Source organism: Pangasianodon hypophthalmus, chromosome 7, assembly GCF_027358585.1.
Source record: "Pangasianodon hypophthalmus isolate fPanHyp1 chromosome 7, fPanHyp1.pri, whole genome shotgun sequence".
NCBI classification, from domain to species: Eukaryota; Metazoa; Chordata; class Actinopteri; order Siluriformes; family Pangasiidae; genus Pangasianodon; species Pangasianodon hypophthalmus.
The window spans coordinates 503,533-515,035 of record NC_069716.1 but is presented as its reverse complement, the minus strand read 5'-3'; positions in this window follow the sequence as shown (position 1 = coordinate 515,035).

Sequence of the window (11,503 nt, the reverse complement as noted above, 5' to 3'; positions counted from 1 at the left end):
CTATAAAGTGTATAAATTGTTAAAAAGTGTTACAAACTTCAGCATTAATAAACTATAAATAATGTTAACAAAGTAATAAAGAAAGTTCACACAAATATAAATTGATGATTGTTTAAATATAAAAAAAATCCACCTGCAATGACAAATGTTTATTAAATCTATAAAAATAAATCCATATAAATTAATAAAAATTAAATTACAGCAGGTTCAGAAAAGTAATTAATTATGGACCACAAAAAAATGCCTTATCTAGTTATCCAACACATTCCCATCAAAGAATGATGAACATCATCAGGTGGGGTTGCGATGAGCGGGTGGGGCTAGGGCAAGAGGGTGTGGCTTTGAAAAGGGGGTGGGGATAAGACAAGAGGGTGGGGCTAGGACATGGGGGTGGGGCTAGGGCTGGAGGGTGGGGCTAGGGCATGAGGGTGTAGCTAGGACATGAGGGTGGGGCTAGGACATGGGGGTGGGGCTAGGGCAAGAGGGTGGGGCTAGGACAAGAGGGTGGGGCTAGGGCATGAGGGTGGGGCTAGGGCTGGAGGGTGGGGCTAGGGCATGAGGGTGGGGCTAGGACATGGGGGTGGGGCTAGGGCATGAGGGTGGGGCTAGGGCATGAGGGTGGGGCTAGGGCTGGAGGGTGGGGCTAGGACATGAGGGTGGGGCTAGGACATGGGGGTGGGGCTAGGACATGGGGGTGGGGCTAGGGCATGAGGGTGGGTCTAGGACATGAGGGTGGGGCTAGGACATGGGGGTGGGGCTAGGGCATGAGGGTGGGGCTAGGGCATGAGGGTGGGGCTAGGACATGGGGGTGGGGCTAGGACATGGGGGTGGGGCTAGGGCATGAGGGTGGGTCTAGGACATGAGGGTGGGGCTAGGACATGGGGGTGGGGCTAGGGCATGAGGGTGGGGCTAGGACATGGGGGTGGGGCTAGGACATGGGGGTGGGGCTTGCTCACTCTTGGTAGAGGTTGGAGTTCTTCTCAGATGTGGTATAAAGCTGGAATCTGTAGTTTTATGGTGTCCCGACGTAATAATGTAATAATGTAATAATGTAATGTAGAAAATTCAAGGTTAAAAACAAGACAAAAAGTTAAACTCAGACTTGAAACACAAAGGGAAAGAAAATCTGTACTACAGCTTACAGTAAAATATTTATCAATGCCTGCGTGTTTAATGTTTCATAGCAGCTTGGTGAAGAGTTCTGTCTGTTTCTCAGTGTAGACGTGTCCCAGCTCTCTGAGCTTTATCACAGATTCTCATCTAATTATTAATAAACCAGACTTTCCATCACGGGTCAATACCAGATCAGCACTGAGCAGGACTGTGACAGAGGAGAAGAGGCACTAAAACTGTAAATGTATTTTTTATATGGAAGTTTGGGAATAACTGAGGAATGTTAGTGGGACAGAATTACCATTAAAATGAAATGAATACATTACACACTAATAATCTTAGCCAGTGGATCATATCATACGAGCCGTGTGACTCAAACTGTCGACTGTTCCAGTATTTCAGCAGAAAAAAAAGAAACGATAGATTTTAGGTCATAATTATGGCTTTTATTTAACATAACTAACCTGTGAACAGACGCTAGGTCTCGGTTTATTCACTGCTTTTCCTTTCTGAGATTTTTCTGTGTGTATAAAATTCCCTGAAGCAACAGAACCGCAGGATCACTCGCCCACTCCGCTGCATGCGGAAATTCGCCTGTAAAGCACCAAGCAACCGCAGAATAAAAACATTTGAGCTTTAGCTCTGTGGATCTCCTCAGATCTACTGAAGAGAAAATGTTTGAAGAATAGCAGTGAATTTTTTGCTTCGTATAAAACACCAAATCTATCAGATGTGGCGATTGTGCATCAATTTTAAAACTGATGTATGGAGATGGACGTGATCCCGGAATGTCCTGAACACACTTAGGGACATTCCTAAACGCTTGCTTTACACTCGTACACACTCGTGGACTTCTGTGTGATATTGTAGCCCAACAGTTTCAGCTCATTTATCGACCTGGACGTTTCTAGCAGGTGCTCGTCCACTCGTACTTTCCTTCTCAAACTGTGTTCTCCTTAAAATCTGCGGATGGCAGAATGTTTCTCTACGCTGGTGTGAAGCGGAATGACAGACATATCAGTGTACATCTCTCCATCAGCGAACATTTAAACCATGACATCTGTATACGGCTCCGTCTTTCCGATGTCTTTATTTTCCCTGCGTCTTCCCAGTTCATCTCCTCACATCTCCCCCTGCTGGTGACTTTTGCACGTCTGGATGACAGTTTTTAAAAGATGCCTTTTAAAATTTTTTTTTTTTTAGATTTTTGTATTTCTTCTGTATTTCTTATTATTTTCTATTTTACTGTTAAGAATAGAAAACATTTTATTTCGTTTTTTTTCTTGGTCTTGGCCAGTTCCCTCCCGCTAGCCAGATGAAGGGTGAAGGCTAACGCATGCTTCCTCTGAGACACGTGAAGACAACCTCTGAATCTTTTTACGAGCTTCTGCTCGTGCTGCGTCACACAGCAGCGTAACACACTCTCAGGAAAGCGCTATCAGCCCTCTTCCACATACCTGAGCTCACTGATGCACATGATTGGCTAGTGTTGCTGTGATTGACAGGGGAGAGAGATTATGCCCCTCCCACCCAGACAGCATGGCCAGTTTTGCTGTCTTGGCTCCAGGCCATGGATGTCAGATGATAGAGTGAAAAGAAAAACAAAACTCCTTTGTTCATTTTCTGTTTTTTTTTTTTTTATTTGAAAACAGTATGGAATGAACGGATGATACACGAGTTCCTCGCACATGGTTGGAGCGAACACATAATCAGATTTAAAATGAAGCATTGTGGTTAGAGGACTAAACGTCTGAAGCAATCACAAAGTGAAAATGTACCAGCTAGAACATGACACGTGTTCCGTTTTCTTTTCTCATTATTACTTTTTCCTCCCACGATATTTTCTCATCGTAGGATGTACAGATTGTGTTACGAGCTCATTCTGCTCCGTGAGTCTGAGCCGATCCGACAGATGAACACGGAGCTGACCCATACAGGCATGAAGCCAGATATAATGTAAAAATCATAAAAAAAGTTCTCACTTCACACTTCACGCTAACTTTTAACATTTGCTGTGAAGATTCGCTTCGTTACAAGCTGCTCACTCGCTCCGGCTGGTTTCATTATCAGCGCCCACTACAATTATAAATATAATTCTGTAAGCTATACAACTCTTTTTTAATTTACAACTCTTGTTTTCTTTATTTCTCTTTATTTTTCCCCTTCTATCTCTCTTTTTCTTTCTCTTGCAGATTTTCTCACATTCTTTCTGCCTTTTTTCTTCTTTTTGTTTTTCTGTCTTTCATTATTTTTCTTTTTGTTTTTCTCCCAGTCTTTCTTTTTCTTTCTTTCTTTCTTTCTTTCTTTCTTTCTTTCTTTCTTTCCTCCATCTCTTTTAGCTGCTTGTAAATGTGTATTTTTTCAGTAAATGCATTTTATTCACATTTGCATAAGTTTGTCCCTAAAATCTATTATTATTATTATTATTATTATTATTATTATTATTATTATTTCTGATTGGTTGGTGTTGCTCATTTTCTCTCATTCGTATGTTAATCCGTTATAAAGCACCACATGACTGCAGTTTAATGGTATTATCGTGTCTTTGTCTTTAATCCCTGTGTAATTGTGCTCAGTCTTACTGAATCCTTAACGGCTGCCATCCACGTTTATGCAGTTATAGGTCACATGACCGCCGCTTTAAAACGCACCGTTTAGAAATTACAGGCAGATTTGTGATGGTCGAACAGGTCAGTCGTCTCTGAGCCATAAAAATAGCAGGTTGAATCCAGAATTGATTAGAGCAGAGCCGTAAATCCACGGGTATAAAAAATTAAAGAACAATGTTGTGTCCGTTGTCGGAGCTATAAATACGTCCCGTGTCCAATCCCATCTCGGAGTGTGTGTGTGAATTATAGCCGTGATGGACATGTTTATGTCTAATCTGGTCTTTCAGAGTCAATTAGCTCTTATTCACAGCAGGTAAAGTCCACGGTAATGGACTGGGGGTAATTAGACTCCTGAGGATTTACATGTCTGGGGATTAAATGTCATTTTCATTGACGTTCTTGTTCTTTTTTATTCCAGAAAAGATTATGACAATGGCACCTTGATGTTTAATGCTATAGCGTTCAGATGAGTCACACTCACATGCTGCTGAACAGAAAGCTTTTATAAAAGAAACATGAAATACAGGAATGAGCTCATGGTCCCGGCTCCGTCCCAAACGCCACCAATCACACCTAGTTAGTGTTCTAGTGAGGCTTCATCCCAAATGCTAGAGCTCACAGACTCGGCTCTAATGAGACATGTTTAATATCCGTGTTTATTACCCATAATGCACTGAGCAGGTTTATAAATATAACGTTAAAGCTCCGTTATCTGGAACATGGAGCTTGAGGTCACATGGGACTAGTGCATTAATCTCATACACTAACTCAGTATTATACAGTTAGATAGCAGGCTGTTAGCTAGTGAAGAAACAGTACAATACTTGTGTGTTCTTTTCAGCATTCAAATGAACTCTAATTAACACTTTTATCAGACTCTAGTGTCCAAGACTTGAGCTGGCCTTAAAGTCATTTTAACACTTGCATTTTTTCTGGACTCGGGGCCGTTTGAGTGATGAGTTCGTTATGTTCGCTAAAGTGTGAAAGCTGTTCTCGAGCCTGGAAGCCGTCAGATCTGATCCCTGATCCTCTTGAGAACGTTGGTCTGGAGTTCGCTTCAGCCGAACACACCGCAGTCTGCATCAGGTGTGGAAGCTCTGAGGAAGCAGGAAGCAGAACACGATCGAAAACTAGCAAAACACGTAGAAAGGCTTGGTAAGTCAGGCAGGAATCCACGCAGCCAAAACCTGATGTTCTACACCAAGCGAAAATAATAATAAAAACCCACAGCAAACGGATAAACCCAGCAGCTACTGTTTTGCAAACCTGCACAAAAGTGACGCATGGAATTGTGCAGCTGATCCTCGGCTGTGTGAACACAAACCTGTGACTATAAGCCCCGCCCCCAAACGAGCCTGGAATCAGTCGTGAGTGTGGACTCGAGTATTCAGTGTGAAAGACTCATTTTTATAACTCTGTTATTTGGACTCGTGACAATTAGCTTCCTGCTGTAAGGACTGTCACTGACTTTACTGCTCTGACTCCGTTTGAAAAAACTAAAGACAGAAGAAAGAAAGGCGGCCTGAGGAGGAGAGACGGGGCCGTCACTTTAATGCACTGGATATCTAGTTTTTTTTTTCGAGAGTTTTAATTTAATTTTAATTTGAGAAAGTCGTGATATGATCCGGTGTTTAATATCCTGTAAGCAGTTCATTAAAGCAGAAAGAGAAAGAGTGCTGAGATAAATTTATGAATCATCGCCATAAAAAATGGAGTTTTAGGTTCTACTGATGAAGAATGAAGCCAAGAGGAAGTGAGTAGCTGGAGAACAGAGCAGGACCTGGAGCTGAACCATGAGGAACTGCTGCAGTGGGAGATTTCAGTTCTCTGATGTGAAGGAAGTTTTTTTCGGTCAGTGAGGTTTGATATAAAACTCGGCGAGGCTGAGACGCAGACGTGGGACTGAGCACTGAGATCTCGAAAAAGAAGAATAATGAAGAAGACCGAGTTAAAGATCACACGATGCTGCTTTTCTTTCACAAAGCTAATAATGAAACCTATTAAGCTTTTATCTACTAAGATTTAAAGTGATTTTTAATTGAAGTGCTGCACTTAAGATGGACAGGTAAAATTACTGCACTCAAAATGCTCACACACTCCACACACTCCACACACTACACACACTCCACACACTCCACTACGCTACAGAAATAACCAAAAAAACTCTGAAAAATTAGACAATTTCAGATCAAATGGCTAAATATAATATAATCAATATGTAAATGAAACTCTTTCTGTTAAAACAAACAAATAAACAAACAAACAAATAAATGAATAAATAAATAACATCCAAACTGCAAATTGTGCAAAAATCCACAATTTAAAATGAAAACCTGTATTTTTAGAACTATTTAGAAATCTAATAAAATCAATGTTGACAAATCTAGAATGAATGAATACGTAAACAAACAAACAAACAAACAAACAAACAAACCAATAAATAAATGTTATAATGTTTGTTTATTGAGGCAAATCAGATTAGGTTTTTTAACCTTTACTTCACTTTTCCCGCTGATATCGGCCCGATAGTGATACGGGATATCAGACATCAGATATCGGATCAGTTCCGTCTTTAGTGAGTGAGCGGAACAGACGAGGTCACTGATAATCCGCTGATAATCTTATTCATCTTAAACAGGAGCAGAAGGTGTTATATGGATTACGGCAGGAGAGCTGGGGGCGTGTCTGATGAAGTTTCTCCTCACATTCTGCAGCTTTAATAAAATATCTGTTCAGACGAGAAAAAACACAAAAACATGGATCATCATCATCATCTGACCAATCAGGACAAGGAGGCGGATCTACCCACCTGTCAATCACGTTAGCTGTCAGGGCAGGAAGCTCTGCGGTGTGCTTGTGGGAAGAAAAGCTGATGTTCAGTCCTGCGAGCTGAACACGTCCACTGACTGGAGCTTGGAGGCAACTGAGCAACCAATCAGAGTGCAGCTTCAATTTACTGAAAATTATACGCTCATAAATACTCAAAACAAAGACTTATTTTCACAGAGCATAATTTATAATAGTCTGCAGCTCTGTGGTAATCAATATTATAACCATTGTGCTTGGAGAAATATTATCAAATTAACAAAATTTCACTCCACTTATTTATCAAGGTTGAATTAATTAGTTTGGTGCATGAACATGGAAAACAAAGCGTGCGATATTAAATGCATGTTCTTTAAAAGCTTGTTCTGCCTTTTTTCTCTGCTACAGCACTTCTGAATAGGTCCTATTAATTATATTTGACATATCTTTGTTCTGAAATGCTTGTCTTGACACCTAAATAAAAAATAATAAATAAATAACACAGAACCACTGCAGGGAAGAAAATCAGCAGAAAGGGAAATCTGCAAATTAATCATGCTCGGGATTATTCGCTGTGAAAGCAGGAAAAGACGTGCTTCTGTTCACGACCGCAATAATTTACCTCCGAGCAAACACGCGAACAGAGCGCATTACGGAGGAGACAGTTCATCAAACTGAAATGATTTTCCTGAAAGAAAGCAGAGAGAAAAAACGCTACATTTCCTGCCACCTACCTGTGAAAAGATGCATTATGGACATAGACACGTTTCCTCCCATGATGCTCTGCGCCTTTCACTGGGAATAATGGCCGCCGGGTCCGGGACGCGCTCCATAAATCACAGCGACGTGTGTCGTGTTTATCCTTCGGAGGCTTGCAGAAATAGTATCTGTACAGTCCAGCTGTTCTGCTCCGGCTAATCACAGCGCTAAAACTCACCCGAATTATCGCTCGCCTTTTGTCTCGTCTGGAGTTCGGCCAAACTCCAGCGCCGCAGTGACACCGACACGAGCGCTGTTTTTAGCAAAGTTAACACAACTTCCTTTCTGCTTTGAGAAGCACTTTTATTTCACCTCTCTACTTTCAGGTCAAAAAAAGGAGCTGCACTACATCATTAGATCACTGAGGAATGGGCGAGCGAGCATCACATTCTACTCTCTCTCTCTTTCTCTCACTTATAATGACCTTTATAGAGTTTGAAAATATATTTATGACGCACAGATGTCATACAGTCATCACGGTATGTGTGTGTGTGCGTTTAGTAAATGTTAAATTTATTATAATTTACTGTATAAATTTAAACCCACACACACACACACACACACACACACACACACACTTTGCCTGAAACAGTAAAAATACCTGAATATCTGGAGAACCCACAGTACAGACATTTCTAAACACTGCCATTTTTTTAGATTTGTGTTGCATGAAATTCAAATATTGAAATATATATAATACTGTAAATTATAGAACTATACACAACTTACACCTTTTTTAAAGATAGAGAAAGATTTAATCTAGATCCCTAAAGATTCTTCGCTTTATCTCTTAGGGAAAAAAATGATTCTTTAAGGGTTCTTTAAGAAAAGGTTCTACTTGGAACACCTTGTGATAGAGACACACTCTTCAGAACCTTTAAGGGTTCCCCTGAGGTACAGACAACGGGTTCTGTAATGTAAAAGAGAGTAGAACCTGCAGAAAGAACCCGGGAAGTGGACGAGTGAAAACTGATCAAATCCAGATTCTTCAAATTATTATTATTTTCTTAAATAAGCTTCTATTCTTCATTTGTTTTCTGCGTTACTGCAAAGCATGATGGGATTTTCACAGTGATCGAGTAGCAAATGAATCACAAGAACTCGGCTTGGATAAGTCTCACATTTACCGTTCATGTGTGTGTGTGTGTGTGTGTGTGTGTGTGTGTGCGTGTGTGTGCGTGTGTGTGTGTGTGTGTGTTCTTGCTTTATAAATGTGTTTTATAATTAGTTAATGATTTTATTCTGGAGTTTTGACTCTTTACATTCATTACTGAAAGCCGTGACAGGTGTAACGTACCTGAGGACAGTTTTCTCGTTATTTCCCAGCTGACTGTGTGCTGAATTGTGGGCGGAGCTAAACATTGTGCAGATCTCTGATTGGTCAAAGACAGTAGTAACAGAATTGTCTTGATAAAATGTCACAACTTTAACATTACGTTATGGCAGCTATAAACACTCGTTCCCTCACCAGCATCTCTTTATTCTCTCTCTTCAAGTTAATAAGACAAAAAAAAAATAAATAAATCGCAGCTTGTTCCGCGTGTTACTGAGAAACCGCAAAGAAGCGTAAACTCTGTAAACTCTCTGTCCTGAAGATGAGGGAAAACGTAAAGTTACAAAGCGCTGACACTGGAGACTCCTTCCATAAGTGTTCTGTAAGATTTTTTAAATCTGTGTTCACTGTACACGTTCCTGTGAATGAGCTGTTGCTATGGAAACGATAATGTATTAGAACGAGCGCATTAATATAAACCTGCGCTACTGTCAGAGCTGCTGTTAGAGAGAATTAATCAACGCTGCCTAATAATCAGGACTAGCATGTGGAGGATGGTTTTAAATCTCAGAGACGAGACGTTTCACACAAACAACAAAATAAAATCAATATTATTGTTGGACTTTTGAACCCGGCGCTAACAGAGACGTTTTATTCTTTAAAGCGTTTCCTCGAAGCGCCTCTGGATATTGAGGAATTATCGTCCCATCATCCTTCTCCGGCTCTCTCTCCATCCCTCGGCGTCCATGTTGGACAGATTCGTGCTCTTTGACTCCATCATTATCTCGGCTGAACGATGCTACGGGGGAAACTTCCTCACTTAACGCCTCAGCGCAATAACATGCTCTTTGTAATTGCTGTTTGCTTCCTGCTGCTGTGTGAGATTTCTCAGCAGGAACGCTTCAGCTCTCCTCCATCAGCCGCCTTTTTCTCCTCGCACGCAGAGAGACGTGTTTCTAACCGCTTTTGGACCTGCGTCAGTCGCGCGCTACTCTTTTTCTTAAACATTATGTGGTGGAAAAATATATATTAGCTAAAAAAACGACTATTCATCATGCCATGAGGACGAAATGCATGTTTTTCTCAGATCTGTACTAAAACCTAAAATCTACACTTTTATACTGCAATATTTTATAGCAGAAAAGCAACATTTCATAATAAATAAATCTCTAATATATGCTACTTATCAACACTCAATAACACATTTATTAACTTCACTCTAGTGAGTACGTTAATTACAGCGTAGTTTTTACACACGATAAGCGTAATTTTAATGCAGTGTAATCAGATATGTGGGAAAGTTTAACGTTAGCATCAATGTTGTAATATTTTTTTTTCTGTACTTTTCCGACATTTCTGTCTTGTTTTTATTCGTACATTCTGTCAAAGATTTTAAAACAAAATGGAATATTATTTATTTAGTATTTAGTATTTTTTTTAAGGAAAACAGGTCCAGCGTCTTTCTAGCTCTGTTATCCATCATACATTTTATACAGAAAAATGACATAAAAATAATAAATTACTTACAAATATATGACAAATAAAGTACAAATGAAAAAAATTTTATTTTGTAAATATTGTCTGAAACATTACAAAAAGCCTTCATGTTTTCAAGAATAATTTTATTTAAAAAAAATATATAATATAAATTTATATAAAATAAAAACATTTCTTATTTATCCTGAAGCAAAGCACATGCAGTATGTACTTATATAAAATATAATACTTTAAAAAAATATAATCTATATATATATATATACTCAAAATTTACCATAAAAATATTTTTTTGCCTAATACACTTTAACACATATAAAAAAATAAACATTTATTATTTACCCTAAAACACATATGTACATACCTTTATTAAATATTTCAAACATATAATAACTGACTTATCTGCTTATTTAAACCTTTATATTAATATGTACTGTATATTTAGGTGTTTAATATTTGCACTAAATAGGAATCAGTTCTCGATCTTTAAATTATAAGATTCTGAATCAGTTCTGTCATTTTAACATTTTGAGTAATAAAGTTTAGACTATCAAGAAATAACTCTCAATTATTATTTTTGTAGTTTTTTTTTCCTATTTTTAATTAATATTTTGGTGTAAAACTTTTATTTTTTATTTTATTGCCAAAGAAGACAGATAAAACCTTAAATCTCAAAATATTTCTGAATATAAATTTTTATATTTCATAATTTATATATCTACCGTCACTTGTCTGAACTGGAATTACATGAAATATTTTTCATAATTATATAAATATATTTGCATAAATGTATTTATTCATATATTTTTACATGACCTTTGACCTTAAATGGAGTAATAATAAAAGAGTGTGTAAAAGCTTTTAATTCGAATCAACACTGCAGTTTTATGATAAACTCGTTTCTTTTCAATTACATTTTGTTACTTTAAGTACGAAAAACACTGAAACACTGAAATCGCGGCTCGCGCAGGATCTTGGAACTGAGTTTCCTTTTTTCCGGGATGTTTTATTTTGACTGTGATGCACACGTGAGGATTTAAACGTGTTTATGCGCTAAAGCCAAAAGGACAAAACGAGTTTTTACACAGATTTATTCTGAATATTCACAGAGAGACAAAATCCTGAAGAGAGCAACGAGTTCGAGAGAGAAGGAGAAATATATTCTCCTCTATTCCCACACACAGTTCATCTTCCTGCACACACACACACACACACACACACACACACACACACACATACAGTTCATCTTCCTGCACACCCACACACACACACACACACACACATATGCACACACACACACTCACACACACACACACATACACACACACACACACACACACTCATACGTGCGCACACACACACACACACACACACACAGTTCATCTTCCTGCACACACACACACACACACACACACACACATACACACACACACACACACACACTCATACG